Raw genomic sequence first — 20,427 nt, forward strand, 5'->3', positions numbered from 1 at the left:
AAATCCTGGCGTGAGGCTGAGCTGGGTGGTCTTCATGTACACACCATAACATCAATAGCAGAAAAAAGCAATTTACCAAAAAGCTATAGACCTTCAGGAATACAGAGTTGGAGAACCCTACTGCATAAACCCTTGAAAATCAGTCCTACCAAATTCTGGGCCCCAAGTCCTCACCCTTGTTTCTTTCTGCCTTTATGGTGACAAACCCGCCTGCTTCACCCACCTGTTCCTTGATCCTCTGTTTCTGGACCAGGTACTGTGTGTCTCTAGCTCAGGTGTGCACTTGTTTGCATCCAGTTTGTCCCCTGCTCAAAAACTGCACTACAGCAACCCAGTGCCTGCCAGAAGAGGTCTAAACCCTCGTCAGCCCTTCAGTGGCCTCTGTTATCTGAGCCTTTCCTCTTCTCTGTGTCTTCCACTACTCATGTAAGAATATGTTTTCTCTTACATTCGTTTGATCAAAACCATCTCTGCCCTATCCAAGTATCTGCCACTCAGAAGAATGTACATTATCTCTAAAAATTCCCACCAACCCTGTGGTATCTTGATTCCACCCATCAAAAGATAGATCATATTAAGACTAGGAAAGGCAATATATCGTACCTTCATGAGAACTCCAAGGCAGCACTGACATATATGTTATTACAAGAAAATGTCTATCGAAATCAGGAGGAACAAATGCTCAAAACATAAAAGTAGAAGAAAGAATTTGAATATAAGATTAGATTTAGCTCTTAAGTAGATTCTTCTCAAAAGGGTGGTTTACTGAGCACCTGCATCAGAATCTCCTGAGAAGATTGCTAAAAGGAAGGCTGCTGGGCGCGGTGGTTCACGCCTGTGGTCCCAGTACTCTGAATGGTTGAGGTGGAAAGATCACTTGAGCCCAGAAATTCAAGATCAGCCTGGGCAACACAGTGAAACCTCATCTCTACAAAACAAATATTTTTAAAAAAATAGCTAGGTGTGGCAGCACACACCTGTAGTCCCAGCTACTTAGAAGGCTGAGGTGGGAGGATCACTTGAACCCATGAGGTCAAGGCTGCAGTGAGCTATGATCACACCATTGCATTCCTGCCTGGGTGACAGAGCAAGACCCTTGTTTTAAAAAGATAAAAAGGAAGGCTGCCAGGCTCTACCCAAATCTTTTGAATAATCATCTCTAGCGGTGAGATGGGGGACATTTTCTTATTTTGAGCCTAGTTTGAGAATCACTGCCCTAGTTACCTAAGTTATTCAATAATATTATATTTGACAAAAGAAAAATAACTAAGTGTGCCATAAGAATATGATAGTTATATTTCTTTCAAGATCCACATTTTAATTTATTGAATTTTTCATGAATTGAAAAAAAAAGTTCTACACCCACCAATGATTTTGAGTGATTTTCATCTTATTTATTAATTAATTTATTTAGCTTACTTTATAGATTAAGTAAGCAGTTTCTTTGCCCAGGTTAATGGGAACATTAGCACAGGAAGGGCATATTTCAGGCCTCTCTTTCCCAATCTCGTTCCATCCACCATGTCCATTTGTTCCTATAGTTAAAGAAAACTTATCTTGTGGAACAATTTATAAACCAACCTTTCAAGGACAGAACAGATTGGGAAAAAAGCCAGAGTCAACCCACCAGAAGACCGAAGCATGGGCCCAAAGGCAGAACGACTTCTCTGTATTTCTAGTGTTAAATGATAGTTGTAGTGACAGGATAAATAGAATCACAGGGTCCTTAGATGAGCCAAATTTAGCCATAATCATCATTCCTGGCTATAGTTTTTCCTACACTTTTAATTAAACGTGCATAGCTGATGAGTGCACTAGCCAGGCAAGTTTGAAATGTAACACCCTCAAAGTGAACCTGCAGCTGAGCCTGTCTCTGAACACAGGCAAATGCAAAACAGGCAGGCAGGGTTCACAGGGAGCTAGAAAGGGTTAAAAATGAGTCATCATTGGCTTCCTGTTTCTAAATTAACCCAGAGAAGCATCAAATCACACAATTAAAATGAATAACTCCTGATGGGCCTCTTAACAGTTATCTCTTGCATGAGCTTTTGCTGAATCTGGTTCAGTTACTGTGATGCCACTGAAACCTAAGTATCGCAACAGTTTAAAAAACAAAGAGCCAAATTCACCAAATCTCAAATTCTTTCATCTTTTATCAGATTTAGACTCATGAAATTTAAAATCTTTCTTTAAAAAGAATTGAACTTTTGCCAAATAATATAATGTGTAATTTACACAAAAAGGTAAATTAAAGGATGCAGAGTATATTTTTGACAGTGAGATTTCAAAATTTCCATCAACAAAATTATTAGTGTTTTATACTTGCATGCTAGGTACCGAGGATAGCGACTGGAGCAAGAAAAGTGGGGGCCTGCCCTCATGGCACTACAGGGTTCCAACCATCTCCAAAGTAAATCTCAAAGTAAATCTATCATCTTCAATGTAAAATTAGTACCCAGAGGATTGCTAGTTTTCCTTGACGTTTTGGTATTTTGTAAGCAATGCTTTTATTAAGTTCTTTATTAAAAAGTGCTCCAATTTGCGTTTTCACATATGCTTTAAAAAATTGATTATTTTGTTTTTGTTTTGCCTAACACTGTTGGCATACACAACACATATATCTCTCCTTATACTCAATGATGCTTCGCTGGAGGCAAATTCAACTTTATACAAGACCAAGAAAAAGTCTCACCTACTTAGATGAACACAATACTAGCTATAGATTTCTCAGAGTTATAAGAACAAACGTTTGTAAGAATTAATGCAATAAAGTCAAAACACGGGAATCAGTGATGGCAGATTCCATCCTAAAGCTCTGAAGGAGTTAAGAATTGCTTAGTCTTCACTGCCACCGGAGTCTTCCCACCTATAAATAAAATCTGGCTTCTTATAACTAGACATAATTACTTCAACAAGTCAAAGAATAACTAAAACTTGCTTTGCCATTACTCTCTAAAATATTCTGAATACGCTGAATTAAAAGATGGTTAGAAATGTCATTCTCACTCCACCACAGCTTACAATGGGAGATATCTGAGACTCTGGGAGTGTGGAGGTAAGTGGATGGCATATAAGCTTTTCAGAATACTAAAACTTGCCCCAGAATCTGATACATTATATGAGGGAGACATAAGAAACCTTGAGTATAAGGAGAGACATGAGTATTGTATATGCCAACTGTGTTAGGGTAAAGATCCAGAAAATAATCCATTTTTAAAGCATATATGAAAACACAAATTGGAGCACTTCTTAATAAAGAACTTAATAAAAACATTACCTACAAAATACCAAAACATCAAGGAAAAACAGTTATAATCCGGCTACTAATTCTACATTGGAGATGACAGATCTACATTGGACAGGACTGGAACACTGAAGCTCCATGAGGACAAGCCCCTACTTTTCTTGCTCCAATCAGTATCCCCAGCACCCGGTATGCAGTATAGGAGACAGGGATCCATACAAGTCAGGACAAGAGGTGTTGGAGTCACACTGCCTGGGTTTGATGGCCAGCTCTACCATTTACCAGCCTATGATGCTGAGCAATTCACATAGCTCCTCTGTACATCCATTTTTTAAATCTGCAAAATGGTACTTAGGCATAAGGTTATTTAAAGAATAATAACAAGAATAACAACGAACACATATAGCACTTAATTTTGTGCCAGACATTGTTCTAAACACTTTGTATTTACAGCTATTTATTTAACCCTCCCTAAAACCTTCTGAGATAGAAACTAATATTTCAATTGAAAAGCAAGGAAACTGAGACTCACAGAAGTCAGTAACTTGTCCAAGGATACACAACTAGAAAGTGGGGGGAAAAATCCTGTTTCCAACCACTCCATCACCATTGAGATAAACTTGTGTTAAAGCAGTACAGTGCCTGGCATATAACACATCTTCAATAACGAACGGCTATTAATAAATATTTGTCAAATGTTTGCAAGATTCTGAGGTTACACCAGGGCTCCACAGGAAAGAATGCTGTAATCCACTGGTGATGTCCCTGTGGGTATGGAAGGTATTAATGCTCACACTTGTGCCACAGGTTTTCTATCTCTTTTACATAAAACAAAGAATCCTGATATCTGCCTGAGGTTTTCTTTTCTCCATCGCAATGGGATCTGAGATCAGGCTGTCACCATCAGACACTGGATTGTCGCCTCCACTCGCTAATACTAATCCACTCTCCACCCAACTGCCAAAGAGTTCTTCTGGCAAGAGGCTTTTCACACCTGCTCCCTTTCAAGGAACCTACAATTGGCTACCACCTCAAATCAAAATTCCTCCCCCAGCCTTAATACGACATGGAGGAAACCTGCTTTTAACTCCTGTTCAAGTGCTCAAGAGCCTACTTATCAAATAAATACTTGATAGGAATGGCCACGTTTCATTATGCAGAGAAAAGCAGTGTTTGTGCTACTTCAGAACAGTGATAAGCAGTTTTTTATTTTACATAATATTTTACTTTTATGTATTTATCTTTGGACATAGCCCAATTTTTAAAAATAAATTGAGAATCTTATTTTACTTTTGTTCAGAATGAAACAAGCTTGATCAGAGAAGGACATAAAAGGAAGAATTTCAAGAATAAGATTTGCATTATTATTATCCACTAGAAAGTTAATATCCAGGTAAATTTCAGATAGCTTTCTAATCTGTCATCCTGAAACTGGAACCTGAATAACTGGGAGACTTTCTAATGATGGGAGATGGAAAGTCAGAATTAAAACAAACAAAAAAAAGGAGTCATAACATCCTTAATATTCAAGACAATGGACCCATTTCCAAAAGAGTACCTTGAAAGGTTAACTAGAGCAAATCAAGACATAAGAAGTACTGGTGTTTATATCAACGGGCTTCTTTTAATAAACACAAGTTACTAAGTAACCACCAAACACAAGTTACTAAGTAACCACCAGTCTAATTTAATGTCTCTAAACCAACCACATCAATAGAAAAAATAATATGGATTTAATTTAAAAGTTAAAGAATCAAACAATATGTGTTTTGAAGACTCAGCAATATGCCAAATGTTAAATTGGCCTGTCCACTTGACATGCAGAGATGCAAGATTGTACTAGAAGTTAATCTGATTTGCTTAGAAATGCAAATAATTTCTGACAAAAGCCACATCCAGATGTAGCTACATCCAGATTATTCCTGAGTTGAACATTCTGATGTCAACTCAGGATTTCTGAATGTACATTCACACGTTCAACTGGACAGTTCACATGTTCAGATAGCTGGAATAAGCAAGTCAACAGGTACCAATAGTATTTTTTGTTTGTTTTTGTTTTGTTTTGATGTTATTATTGTTTCTTCAATCGAGGATGTTGGCCTTCTTAATTGATTATATGAACTGGGATTCAATTTGATGGAATGTTTGGTGACTCATATAAAGTTATGATTTAAAAAATCAATAGCAAAAGAGGTGATGTAGTTTGGTTAGGAAGACATTCTAAAATTTTTCATTTATGTAGCAAATATTTATCAAAGAGCTGCTATGCATCAGCTCTAAGGAATGGAAAGCTGGCTCTAATATCTTCAGGGATAACCATGAGTCATTTCCTGTAGTTTCAGTTGAAGCCATCTATAAATCTTTCATAAGGTCAAGAAAAAGATGTTAGTAGTAGACAGAATCGCAAATCCAGTAGATTAATTAAAATGTCTCTAATTGGTAAATGTACCCACGAGGAAAGCACCTAGCACTTCCTGGACGGAATCTACATTATTTTATCTCACATTCCTTCTACTTCTCATGTTTTGGGCAAGAATTATCAGCCTTCTTTTCGTGTAAAATGCAATCTCATTTCTTGGATTGTAGCAGTAAATTCTTACAGCTGGGAAGGGTCCTAAAGGAAGGAAATGATCAAATGGTGTTAATTAAGTCCTATGTGCTGAAAGTAAGAAGAGGGAACTATTATTAACAATCCTTTATAATATTTTTATCAGTCCTTCTTAAGAACCAACCCCAAAGACACTCTCTCCTCCAGAAGCAAATCTCTCTACTGAGGACATCCTTAGGAAACAGCTCCCTCATTACTCCCTTCAAGCCTCCCACAAACCGTAAGACTCCTATGAAACAGGGAAAGAGTACCAAAAAACAGGCCTTGAAGGTTGAGATAGGGGTAAAGGACTTAGGTTATCTGCCTTATAATTTAAATTTTGGTGCTTACTTTACAGGTGGGGATAAGAAAACAAGTTTCTTCTTGAAATTCCCAAGAACCAGTTGCTACATAAATTACAGCCAAAGTATATGCAAAAGCAGATTCTCAGTGGCAATTTGCTGTATGCGTTTCTGAACAGAAAACAATCAGCCAATTCATTTTCCAGGTAGATTCCAATAACATTTTACGCCTTTGAATGGAGAAGCTCTCATGGTGCAAATGGTAAACAAAAAGAGTCTACTGCTCAGCGACACTAACTTGTATTAAAAATAAAGATATGGATAGCGTAGTTACACAATGCCCACTATAATCCAGTAGCAGAGTATATTTTTGAAGTACAATGTAGCATCCATCCTGAAAACACAAAATTTCCAATGGAAACAAGGTCGGGATAAAAACAAAACACGGTGGCTTAATTTCTGTGTAAAACAACCGTCAAAACCCGCCCTCAAAAATATTGACACGGACAATCAAACATTCAGGTATAATTTATCAGCTGGAACAAATCTACGTTAATGACCTTGACAGGGCCTTAAATCATGAGACCATAAACCAGCATCCTAGTGATATCTATTATGTCTTCGGAAATAGCTTAAAATCCAGGACTTCATGTTATTCTCAGTAATGAGCAGGATGTTTGGAAAGCAGTGTGCTCACTGGGGCTTACTTTGAAAGCTGTCTTTTTTACTTACTACGGAACACAGATTTCCAGGAAGCAGGCCACCCCACCCCACTTCCCAGGCACTGGATTTTTTTTTTTTTTTTTTCAAACCTCTAGATTGGGTTCCGTTTCCTGAATTACTTATTCCTTGTATAAATTTTCTTTTAAACTTCAGCAATTATGGCACCTTTGGCTCTGGGGTATCAGCAGCGTGAGTTGTTTTAGAGAAAGTTCTGAAAAAAATATGTTTTGGAGACATTCCATTTCTTTGTGCATCTCACTGGGGGCTTTAGGTGAAGGCTTTAAGTGATTCAGGTGCGGCGCAATGTCTTAGTCGCTCATAAACGGCACAAAAGTAACATCATCCGGAAAGGCATGGCACCTGCTCGGCCAGGGTAAAGGTCCGTTTTTCTAACCCTCGCCCTTCCCTCCTCCACACCGCGCCGCTAGAGACAGTGCAGTGGTCTCTCCCAAGGTCGACATCATCTCCAGGGCTGCAACCCAGGGCTGAACCAGAAAAACAGGCGCACCCACGTATAGGTCAGGCCAGAGTCCCGCCCCGCCACCAGCAGCCAGGGCTTCCTGCCTCCCTATCAAGGTGAAACTAACCCCGAGGGCCCCGCGGAGCGGCGCATGCAGGCGGCGCCGATGGAGGCGGCCGATCGCAGGACTGGCAGGAAGGAAGCGATCAGCCGCCAAAGTGCCTTTTTCCTCCCCCGGAGCCAGCCCGGGACCGGACGCTGCCAGCGGAAGGGCCGGCGCGCGCCAGGCCACGAGGCACACGCACCCGCCGCGCGTACTTCCCCGTCCGGTGCGCGCTCTCACTCAAGCGCGCGCGCCGCTACTCACCAGCAACCCTGGGTGTCCGCAGCGCGCGTGGGACGGCGACTGCGACGGCTGCCCCCGCGCCTGCCGTGTGGCCTTGGCATCCGTCCGGCCGCTGCAACCCGGGCCGCGGTGGCTTTTTCTGGAAGGCGTTGCAGCAGGGTGATACCGGCACCCGGCGACTAGGCGTCCGCTCGTTTGCCTCGGCCGTGCCTCCTCCCCCTTCTCCTGTGCCGACCGATGGAGCTTTGCTGGTTCCACTCGCGCGGGCTCCGTGCGTCGCTCTCCTCCTCACTGTCGGACACCTCAGCGCAGGGGATGAACAGCTTCCTCGCAAACCCACGCGCAGGCCGGCCGACCTCGAACCTTCAGCAGCCGTCCCTGCTGCCGCTGCTGCAGGAAAATAAATTGTCACTGCGATGGTCCCGGCCTCCCCTGCCCCGGCCCCTGGGTGCCGCCTCCGCCTCTGCCTCCGCCCCCTCCTCCCTGGCGGCGGCAGCTTCCCGCATTCTGCAGAAAAAGTCCGCAGGTGGAAGGAAGCAGGGCCCCTGCGGATGGCCTAGAGCGAGAGTGAAGCGGTTGGGTGCCACTTTCGCATCTGAAAGCCTGCACGTCTTCTCCCCAGCCCGGAACCACCTAAAGTCCCCTTTGCTCCACCATCAATTTCACCGAGATAGACAGGAGTGGTGCCTTTGAAGACTGCACAGTACACAAGCCTTGATGCAGCTGACCGTTAAACTGTCACTGGAGTCTGGGGAAGGATAGGGTTTTGGTTGAAAATCCCACTTATACCTCATATCAGGAATTCCTTTTTGATATTTATTCACAACTGGCTACGCCCACCATGAAGCACCTTAGTTCTTCCCCCTACCCCCAATTTGTGTGTACTTGGAAAATACGAATTATTAGAATATCTCTTGGATGTTATGGTACTATCACATGCAGTGTTCTTACTACAGTTCTGGCACTGTGTTAGGCAGTCGGTACACGAGATCTTATTCCATCTGCTACAACCTATATATAAAAGGACTCATTTTTTGTTTTTGTTTTTTCCATGAACGAGAGACAGAGAAGTAAAATAATTTATCCCAGGTTAATCACCAAGAAAGTAGTAGAAGCTTAAATTTTAACTCTGATCCAATACTGAAGGCTGTTTCTATTGGCTTGGCAGGTTCTATTAATTGATAAACATTTTATGAAGGTTGCTGCTGCTGGATGAAATAGAGTCGCTTTTGTTGAGCTTGGTTGGGAGCTTACCTCCAAGTGAGAGAAATGGCTGCAGAGTGGGGTGGCAAAACACTGGCTTTTCTTAGTTAGTCTTTCCTCTGGAAACCAAAATTCTAGCCCTGGCTCAGCCACCAACTGAGTTGTTTGGTCTCAGGCATTTCACCTTCTTAAGTCTCATCTTCCTGAATTCTTTTCTTTTAAATGAGGAGGTTTGATTGTTGGAGGCAGCCTGCAGCCTTGATTTTTAAGAAGCAACAGTGTTGTTTTTCTTAGTTTGAAGTTGGTTCCAAATGTTGAAGTTAGGAGACTTCACAGAAATTCAGACTTTTCACATTTTCTGTAAAATTGTAACATCAGATATTTGGTCCAAGGCGAGTTCTAGCAGCCATCAGCTGGAGCTGAATAGCGGGTGTCCCCTTTAGACTGTGAAGACACTCTTCAGTTTTCCACAGTCCCCACCACTCCCATACACCCCCACCTCTCTGACATTTGAGAATATGGTAGGCATTTGAGTTTGCAGTATTGGACCAGATAATCTCATGATCTCCTGGACAATTTAAAATTCAGTGATAATTAAGAAGGTTAGCCAGATTCCTAAAAAGCATTATGAAACAAAAAATTCCACATACATGTTTAGAGCAGTCATTGATCCTGGTCTTGCTATCTGGCATCCAAATTTTTATAAAAGCCAAAATGGCCCAATACCCACCGTCTCCCGCTCGCTGGCAGCTAGAGTATCATTTTGTGACCCAACACCAGCCTCAGAGACTCCTGTACCGTTATTTGAGTCTGGATTATGTGTTTCAAGAAGAAACATTTTAGAAATGTCTCCATTATCTGTGAAGTGGGTTTTGTGTTCAGAGACAGTAGTGCCAGAGGTGACACTGTGGCAATGCCAGTGGTGTCCTCAGTGAGCTGTTTGAATGGTGTGATGACCCACCTGTTCTAATTTCAGCTGCTAAGCTTCCCTTCCTGTGGAAGGAGCCTGATTTGCCAAACTTCCTGTCTCTTTGGTATGCTACTTAATGACTTTCCAATATATTTCTCTTCTGGTTCAGTCAGCCAGAAATGATTTCAGTGTTGCGACCAAGAACTCTGATATAGCAACTTTACGTATGATTTAAGTTATTTCCCTTTTATTAGTTGAGTTAATGAAGAGCAAGCACCAGTGTATTTATACAACATTTATCTTAGAGAAGTTTTAAGTGACCTATAGTTTTACTTGCATTTTTAAAGATTCAATCTCAGTAGTAATTTAAAATCCAGATTTTTTTTTTGCTCCAGAACCTTTATTTCTCTTATTTTTGAGAAAATTCTACCCTACTAAACCTTGAATGAAGATTTCAAATATATATGCAAATACACATAAGCACTATTATTTTGCAGATGAGAAAATGACGGCTCAAGTTACAGAATACATGAAGGCAGAGCAGTGAGGAAATCCTGGGCTATTTTCTGATATGGTAGAATAGGGTTTTGGAACTCCTGAATTCAGCAAGGGTATAATTTGCAAGTAATTACTCCCTTGCAAATCAGAGTTGACCACACTTGTAGTGAAATTCATTCCTGATGGTGCCTGCGGGGTTCCACTCCAGTACTGGAAGCTGGACTGGAGACAGTGACCATATTCCTTCAAGGATCCTCAATAGTGTGCACAGGGGAAGCCTGCTTTCTGAAGGAGCTAAGCTTTCTGTGCTTGTATCTAGATCTTCACAGTGACACGACATAACCTCTCAGAGAGCAGCATGCCACCATTCAGTGATTTTAGGGAGGAAATCAAGTGTCACTGTAGTGTCTGGTGAAGTGTGATGCCTGTTTTTAGGGAAGCCAATAACTCACTAGAAGCAGGTCCTTCATACCCACGGGTGGACTGAAACTAGGATTTACTCAGCCAGCAGGGACTAGCAGAGAGGGTGAAGGTCTAACTGGTGACCATCCTGTTGTTTTACGGCAACATGTGGGATTTCCCGTCCCTTGCATTTTTAAAGGGATGTCGCAAGGCAGAGGATCCAAAGTGTAAGTGGTGACCTGGACAATGACATGCAGTTTTCCATACATCTCATGATATCTGGCCACAAAGACGAGCGCATCTTTCCCTTTTTTCCTCACTTTGGCCAGCAGTTCCTCTGAGAACTCAGGCCTTTCAACGAATCTTGATACACTTCCTTCTGCAACACCCTTTGTTATCTCTATCACAGTTGCTAACATATTTGACTGGATATGGATTATCATATCTAAATTAGTAAACTTTATGCTTTCTGGATTCATGATGTGAGAAAAAAATGGGCATAGCTTTTGCCACCTGGTTCTAATGCCACAGGAAACAGGATGCTCTCCTGGAGAGAACTCTTTTGATTGGGGCCTCATTTCTTAATGTAGTACAGACTTTGAAAGATTGAGAGCTATTCATTTTGTAGCCAATTGCAAAAGCAAGAACATAGGTATACTGGTGAACTTCCCATCTGGGTTTTTCATCTCTGTCAGTATTTTCAAAGCACTTATATATTTGCTTTTGGTAAATAACATATCCATCAAAATAGTAAATTGTGTGGAGTCTGAGAACCCTTGTAAATGCTCATCTTTCATGAGCTCCATTGCAAATTCCTCAAGATTCGAGTCATAACACAGTCTTATGAACAGTGGTCCAAACTTATAATCCACCAAAGTGACATTTCTGTTTTCTGTATGGTACTTGCAAGTGACATTTTTAGCCAGTTCGACGTGGTCCCAGGACTCACGCAAATGAAGTAGGGTTCTTAACTTCCCCTTCAAGATGAGCTTGTTCTAGGTCAGTTTCTCTTCCAAGTTTCTAAAACAGATTTATTTGGTGCCAGGAAGATTATATGCAACAACCATCTTCTTATGCTGAAATTCTTATAATTTCACAATATTATCTGTAAGTAGATATCTTTTAGCTCCAAGAGGACAGTGGCAGCAGGTGGAGGCGGAGCCTCTCATGCCAGGATACACTGAAATCTGCAGCTCTGGCAGAAGAACTTATCTGAAAGACCAAAACGCCGCAGCCGTACTGTCTCAGACTAAACCAACTCCAGACTTTTTTAAAACATAGGGTTTTTTCCCCCTTACCAGTAATATTAACAAATGTTGCTTATCAATAAACATCTCTTCATTATTGGTGAGGGTCCAATGAAATCAGCCCTCTTATCTGGTGGTGTGATTTTGCTACACTGCTGGAAAGCAATTTGTCAGTGTGTCAAGGAACGTTCTAAAATGTACTCTTCCCATTGCCCACAGTAATTCCACTTCTAAGAAGCAATTTATCCTAAGGAAATCTGAAATAAAGAAGAAGATTCCTGCACTGAGATATTTATCACCAACTTTGGGTATTAAAATTATGTTTATGATGGACTTTTAATGACGTTGAAAGTGCTTATGATACAATGTTAAGCAAACAAGGATACAAAATTGCGTGCATATATATCTCAAGTATGTAAATCTCCAATGGATAAGAATACAGGAGCAAATCCAGGATAAATTATTTAAATGGCCTCCTAGAGATTGGTTATGGGCAATTATGATGGACTTGTTTCTACTTTACTCTAACTTTAATTTTTCTATAAAGGACATACTTTCCTTTTGTTTTAGAAGAAAAAACATTTAGTAATTAAAAATAAACAGGCCTGGCGTGGTGACTCACGTCTGTAATCCTAGCACTTTGGGTGGCTGAGGAGGGTGGATCATGTGAGCCCAGGAATTCAAGACCAGCCTCTAGTAAAAATACAAAAAATTAGCCAGGTATGGTGGTGCACGCCTGTAGTCCCAGCTACTCAGGAGGCAAACATGGGGGAATCACCTGAGCCCGGGAGGTTGAGGCTGCCGTGTGCTGTGATAGTGCCACTGCGCTCCAGCCTGGGCAAAAGAGTGAGACCCTGTCTCCAAAAATAAAAAATGGAAAAAAAGAGAAACCAGATTTGGCAGCCAGATAAATATGAGCTGGAATCTGCTACAGTACCTCATTCATGATGGGTACAATTTAAGTATTTGAGAAAAGGACAAAGGTAAGAATAAAGAAGAGAGGGACGAAGGAAAGGCACATTATTTCATAAAGAAGAGTGATGAAGTGAGTGATGGTGACTGCCCTGTCATTTGCTTAGTTTATGCCATACCTAGGAATAGGCCATTACATTCTAAATTGGTTCATTAACTAATGCTGTGTTTGAGTATTTCCCAACTGATGACAAGTGACAAGACATTAATACCTTTCTCACTGAATGGGGAATATGGAGCCAGCACTCAGATTTTATTCTGTTTCACAACGTCAGAGCTAGATCTGTTCTGAGAAGCTGGCATAGCCTCAAAGTGTTGGTATTCCAGACAAAGAGGACCTTTCCTGCCTCTGACTGGTCTTAATATGGAGGTCTGTCACTCTATCTTTAAGGCACCCCGAAGGCCATGAGCTTGGAGTAATCTCTCATCTCCCCATCTGGCAACGCCCGACTAGGATCTTATTTCTTAGAACTGACGGTACAAAAAGAGAACATTTAGTGTTGAATTTACCTTAATCAGGAGATTAAAACTATTTTCATATACTGTTTTCATATATTCCAACTATTTTCATATATTCCATATATTTTCATATACTGGAGTTGTTTGGTGTATGCACACAAAGTGGTGTTCTCATTGACTGTTCTTCCTGACACTAGATAGGCTGGAGTCCTTGTTCTTTGTTTTAAATTTAGAATTTCCTGGCTCTGAATTATCTCTAAAGACAAAGCATCCAGGGAAAGAAAAGAACTAGGACTCAAATGATTATATTGGAAAAAAAATATCCTTCTCAGAGATTATTATGCACTTAAAAGTATGTATGTCAGAAATTGTCATATTATTGAAAACACATGTTCTTAAAATTCTGGCTTTGTTATTGTTTATACCAGTAGTTCTCAAAATATGGCTCAGGGATTCCTGACAGCCTATAAGATCAAAACTATTTTAAAAACACACAAACACATTATTTGGCTTTTTCACTCTCATTCTCATGGATTTGCAGTGGAGTGTCTCAGCTACATGTATGATATCACCACAGCTAGAACGCAAATGCAGATAGGAGAATCCAGTCATCTCTTAAGCCAGACTCAAAAGATATTTGTAAAAATAGAAAGCAATGACAGTTTTCTCACTAATTTTTGTTTTGAGAAATAAATTATAATAAAAATGTGAATATTTAGTTTAACATGTCATTAATTTACTATTTTTTAATAAATTAATAAAATATTTTTAAAGTTTTTGCTTTATTTTTCAATGCAGTAAACATGGGTAGATACAACCCATGAAAACAAAAGCTCTCTGGAATTCTCAATCATTTTTAAAGATAGTTTTTAAAAACATAAAGAAACCTTTAGGCCAAAATGTTTGAGAAACACTGGTCTATGCTATTAAAGAGTAGTAAGTTCCAAATAACCTGTTCTTTTTATTTGAGGAATTATAACTATGGTAATTTAGCCATTGTCATTAAATGCAGGAAGCAACTGCTTCAAAACTGGAAACGGCAGGCATGGTTGATTTTTTCCACTCATGTGATTTATTTTGGTGCTTTCTTCCTGTTACTTTAAACTAAGACAATTTTGTATCCATTATGTCCCCATATCCAGATACTGAATGAGGTTTGGGAAATACATGGAATCTTTTCCTCTGCTGCCATTTACAAATTATCCTGGACCTAATCTACCTGAGCTTTTTTTTTCCCATTGGAAAACAGGGAATAATGGCTCTAGATTGCTCTTAAGGTAGGTATGAAGGAAGTGAAAAAGCATTCTGAAAAATTATAATGTGCTTTGCAGGTATTAATATAAGGCTTACTACTAGTAAACATTTCAATATACAGAGAGACATTTGATGAAAAATGTAAATTCTCTTTTCTGCTGATATTATTTAACCCCTTTGATTTAGGTACATAAGCCATTGGTGAATGTGGAGCAAATACTAATAGTGTTTGGGGTGTTAGATTTTTTTAAATACTTTTTTTTTGCAGGCTGATTTACAAATGTAAAATATATGTTTACAAGGGCAGAAAGGTGGAAGGAGACCTGGTGGGAGGTCATAGAACAGCATCTAATCCTCACAATCAAAATATATAAATATATTCTGTAAAAATTGCATCTCCCCTGGGGCTGCTCCAGTGCAATAGAAACCCTTCCATCATAGACTTTTGCTGTTATTTAACAGCTTTATGGTAGGTTTGAGCAACTTCCTTTTAAAGAAAAGTGGTAGATATACAAGATGGTACTGTATTGGTATTTAAATTTTCTTTGGTCAGGAAAAAAAATTCTGTTTAAAGAAAAATGTGACCACTGGATATTTCACTGGAGTAAATAATACTATCTTAAAATGCAACGCTTAAATTTATCTATGGCTATATCAGCAAAGACATGACCTTTCCAAGGACAAATATTAAAAATTGCAAATCCCTAAGTACATATTTGGGCATGTGCTTCTGGGCTTAACACTTAGGCTCATAATGCTGTAACACTATGTCTTAGTCTGTTCAGGCTGCCATAACAAAATGTCACAGACTAGTTGGTTTAAACAACAGAAATCTGTTTCTCACAGTTCTGGAGACAGAGAAGTCCAAGGTCAAGGTACCTGCTGATTCAGTCCTGGTAAGGGTCCTCTTCCTGGCTTGCAGATTGCTGCTTTCTAGCTATGCCCTCATAAGGCTGAGAGAGAGATCTCTGTAAGGTCAGCAATCCTATCAGATTGGTACCTACCTGTATGACTTCATTTAACCTTAATTACCTCCTAAAAACCTTTTCTCCAAATATAGTCACATTGGAGACTAGAACTTTAACGTATGAATTTTAGGAGGTTACATGTCATTTGCCATTTGAAAGTAAGTACAAAATAGACTTTGGATGAAGCCACATAGTTTCATGCCAGTGTCTGAGGAACTACAGCATTACAAAGGAGTGTAATCATGGATTGGTCATTTTATACATTAATTTATTCCATTTTTCTGATTAAATGCCAAACTTTGTCATCATAATTCACTCTGTCATAATATATTATTTATATTTTCAGAGGCTTGAGTGAACACAAATAAATGCATGCCCCTCTCCAAAAAGGGAAGGAGAACTTCTAATAAGTTGTTGATATTGTCTTTCTTTGACTTAATAATTTTATTAAGAGAAACTACTATTGTTCTTTGAGGTAGAAAACAAGGTGCCCTCTGAGCAAGAAAAAACTTCTAGTTTTAGTATCAGATGGTATCAGAAATATCATTTAGTCCAATTTCCTTACTTTATAAAAGAGGAAACAGACCTTGAAAGTGCCAATAACTTATCCAAGTCATTGAAGACTGTACTACAGCTAGTTATCTGTTCCATTCTGATCAGGAAACATGATTAGCTTGCTATTACCTAGGTTTCTTAGATTCTACTTTTACTAATTGCACATTACTTTCCCAGGCATGATATGAGTTGGTTCCCTTAATAATCTTGGGAGATAGGAAGACACATATTAGGCCAAAGGATGAAGGATTTTGTTTCTAGAAGTGGTACACAGAAAGGAATTTACGAGAAGTAACTGCAAATCTGTAAAATGTGTGACAATAAGGGTTAAAATTAAAGTGGAACTGAAATGCCATGTGAAAGCAAATGGGCATTATTTACATATTACAAAGGAATACATGATTATGAAAGTAAGATATCAAGTGGCAGAGTAAGCACAAAAAGTGGGCACTTTTGGTTGAAAGGATTGTAGTTTAAGGGTAGGTTAATTAGTTTCTCTAAGTTTCATTTTTTTAATGAGTAAATACAATAGAACTCTCATGCAGATTAAATGAAATCACATTTATAATGCATCTAGTACTATGTCCAAGTGAAGTGAAGTGAAGGAATCCAAGGTTTTTGAGCCCAGACTACAAAAGGAGTGGTATTATCTTTATTAGAAATGAAAAAAAAAAAAAAAAAGCCGAGTGTGGTGGCTCATGCCTGTAATCCCAACATTTCGAGTGGCTGAGGCAGGCAGATTGCTCAAGTCCAAAAGTTTGAGAGCAGCCTGGGAAACATTGTGAAACCCTGTCTCTATACAAAATACAAAAATTAGCTGGGTGTGGCAGCATGCACCTGTAATCCCAGTTACTCAGGAGGCTGAGGCGGGAGGATCGCTTGAGCGCGGGAGGCAGAGGTTGCAGTAAGTTGAGATTGCACCACTGCACTCCAGCCTGGGTAACAGAGTGAGACCCTGTCTCAAAAACAAACAAACAAACAAAAAAAGATATCAAGCAATAGTATAGGCTATAGTGAGATGGTGATGTATTTGAGATGAATGCAGATGAATCAAATGGAAATGCCTAGTAATCCTGAGAAATTAATCTCATGGTATAAATTTAGGGTCATCTGCTGAGCGGTGATAGGTAAAACCAAGGTAATGGATCAGAGCCTCAAGGACAGTAATTGGGGAAGGCCTGAGCACCAAGGATTGAACCTTAACAAATGCCTATCTGTACCAGGCAATGGGAAAAAGAGGGCCCAGGAAAGTATGATCTCAGTAGTGAGCCAGAAATAACTGAGGATGGTAATAGTAATTACAGTTGCTAACCCTTACTGACCCTTCTCTTTGCCCAGCACTATGCGGAGGGATTTGCTTGCATCATCTCACTTAGTCCACACAATCCTATGAGATAGATCATGTTATCCCATTCTTCATTTGTTCGTGAGATAATGGAGTGATGCAGCCATAATGACAGCTGGTGCTCTGAACCACCAGAGGGGAGAATCTCAGGGAGAGGGAACGATGAACAGGGCCATGCGCTGCAGAGATCACAAGAAGAACAAAGTCTGAAAGAAGGTAATTAGATTTGCAATTTACTGGTCATGGAGTGTGAATTTTCAGAAAAGGAGTGGGCTCATAAGCCAGTTACAGGGAATTGAGAAATAAATTTTGAGAAGGAAATAGGGGTGACAACTGCAGGCCAGTAATCCCAAAGGAAGGTGAGGACTAGATTAGTCACCGCGGGGCCATGAGGGCAGAGTAGCTTCTTCCTCTGGGTGGAGAAGCAGAGGAAAGGGGATGGTAGAAAGCGGGAAACAGAAGTCTATAGCAGGTGGATAGAGACAATGAAGAAAGTAAGAACCTCAAGGAGGCAGGACAGGATGGGATCAAGGGTGCAGGAAGGAAGATTGGTTTTTGGGAGGAAGAGGAATAAACTAGAGTCAGTTCTGCTACCTTGTAACTTTTTCTTGGCACACTTTTTCATTCAAGAAATATTTATTCAGCATCCAAACTTTAGAGAGCAATGTAAATTTTACTGTGTGTCATAAAGATGCCGAGGAGCGTGTTTGTGTAGTGCTAAATTTTTTTAGTATCTTATCAATGGCAGCGGCTCCAAAGTTTTTCTTGTATTCCTCCCCTACTCCAACTTTACCAATATCTCTCAAACACAGCCTGTGCAGGGTTGTGTGTGTCTGTGTTTTCATCTCCCCTTTCTGGTCTGACTCTTTATTATGTAAATCAGTGTAGCCTCCTAGACTTATTTTCCATTATCTGCTATCCTTATCCAGGTTTTAAACAAGAAAGGACCAGAAATTAGGTCAGCAAACAAGAAACCTCTCATTGCCTCCTGCTACTCTCCGAGTCCAAGAAGAGAGTGGACAATTGCAAAAATGTATAGACAGCTAAGTGCAATGGCATGCACCTTAGTCCCAGCTACTCAAGAGGCTGAGGAAGGAGGACCATTTAAGCCAGGGAGTTTGAGGTTACAGTGAGCCGTGATCCCACCACAGCACTCCAGTCTGGGCCATGGAGAAAGACCCTGTTTCTTTTTTTTTTTTTTTTTTTAATGTATAAACATGTATCCTTGCCACACATATAACCAAAGCAGAAGAAAAGGATGAAAAGAAAAGTGCAGAGCCAAAAGTATGTGTTGGTATCCATTCCAATATGAAGTTCTTATATCTGAAATCTCATCAGTAAAGGCTGAGGGGAGACAGAAGTTATCTTACCAAATTGCTCGTATAAAAACTACAAGGCTACAGTAACCAAAACAGCATGGTATTGGTACCAAAACAGATATATAGACCAATGGAACAGAACAGAGACCTCAGCAATAACATCACACGTCTACAACCCTCTGATCTTTGACAAACCTGACAAAAACAAGCAATGGGGAAAGGATTCCCTGTTTAATAAGTGGTGTTGGGAAAACTGGCTAGCCATATGCAGAAAGCTGAAACTGGACCCTTTCCTTACACCTTATACAAAAATTAACTCAAGATGGATTAAAGATTTAAACTTAAGACCTAAAACCACAAAAACCCTAAAAGAAAACCTAGGCAGTACATTCAGAACATAGGCATGGACAAAGACTTCATGACTAAAACACCAAAGGCAATGTCAACAAAAGCCCAAATTGACAAATGGGATCTAATTAAACTAAAGAGCTTCTGCACAGCAAAAGAAACTATCATCAGAGTGAACAGACAACCTACAGAAAGGGAGAAAATTTTTGCAATCTATCCATCTGACAAAGGGCTAATATCCACAATCTACAAAGATCTTAAACAAATTTACAAGAAAAAAACAACCCCATCAAAAAATGGGCAAAGGATATGAACAGACACTTTTCAAAAGAAGACAGTTATGCGGCCAACAAATATGTGAAAAAAGCCTCATCAACACTGGTCGGTTGAGAAATTCAAATCAAAACCACAATGAGATACCATCTCACACCAGTTAGAATGGCGATTATTAAAAATTCAGGAAACAATAGATGCTGAAGAGGATATGGAGAAATAGGAACGCTTTTACACTGTTGGTGGTAGTGTAAATTAATTCAACCATTGTGGAAGACAGTGTGGCAATTCTTCAAGGATCTAGAACTACAAATACCGTTTGACCCAGCAATCTCATTACTGGGTGTATACCCAAAGGATTATAAACCATTCTACTATAAAGACACATGTACACGTATGCTTATTGTTGCACTATTCATGATAGCAAAGGCATGGAACCAACCCAAATGCCCATCAATGATAGACTGAGTAAAGTGTAGCACATATACAGCATGGAATACTATGTAGCCATGAAAGAGAATGAGTTCCTGTCCTTTGCAGGGACATGGATGAAGCTGGAAACCATCATTATTAGCAAACTAACACAGGAACAGAAAACCAAATACCGCATGTTCTCACTCATAAGTGGGAGTTGAACCATGAGAACATATGGGCACAGGGAGGGAAATATCATACACAGGGGCCTTTCAGGGGGAAGGGAGCAAGGGGAGGGATAACATTAGGATAAATACCTAATGTAGATGACAGGTTGATAGGTGCAGCAAACCACCATGGCATATATATATCTATGTAAAAACTTGCACGTTCTGCACATGTATCCCAGAACTTAAAGTATATAAAAAAAATTCAATAGGCACCTGTATTGAACCAAACAGCCATTATTGACCCCAAGAAAGTGAATTTTAGGTCATCAGGTATGATCTTTAGAAAATTAAGATTGAGTCAATGACAATGACCCTTTACACTCTCTTGATCCAAAATGTTCTTCTGTACTTGGATTATTGGAACCATG

General features: G+C 39.9%; 1 protein-coding gene and 1 long non-coding RNA gene across 5 annotated transcripts in view; one reads left to right on the forward strand and one right to left on the reverse strand.

The window, feature by feature from the left end:
- The window catches only part of STAMBPL1 (STAM binding protein like 1), a 141,387-nt gene extending 133,565 nt beyond the window's left edge, over positions 1-7,822 (reverse strand). For 3 of the 4 annotated variants that reach the window (XM_024792418.2, XM_024792408.2, XM_011739853.3), the window contains exon 1: positions 7,684-7,822. The gene's annotated coding sequence lies outside the window, so the exon portion shown is untranslated. Of the gene's footprint in view, positions 1-7,443; positions 7,591-7,683 lie in introns of those variants that run through there. The other variant, XM_024792417.2, reaches the window with a different exon arrangement.
- A 148-nt stretch (positions 7,823-7,970) lies between these two features.
- LOC105480717 (uncharacterized) lies at positions 7,971-20,073 on the forward strand. The gene is made up of 4 exons (XR_986542.3): positions 7,971-12,230; positions 14,496-14,630; positions 17,469-17,691; positions 18,405-20,073. It is a non-coding gene; the product is annotated as an uncharacterized lncRNA (long non-coding RNA).
- Positions 20,074-20,427: the final 354 nt, after the last annotated feature.

Source organism: Macaca nemestrina, chromosome 9, assembly GCF_043159975.1.
Source record: "Macaca nemestrina isolate mMacNem1 chromosome 9, mMacNem.hap1, whole genome shotgun sequence".
In the NCBI taxonomy this organism is placed as follows: domain Eukaryota; kingdom Metazoa; phylum Chordata; class Mammalia; order Primates; family Cercopithecidae; genus Macaca; species Macaca nemestrina.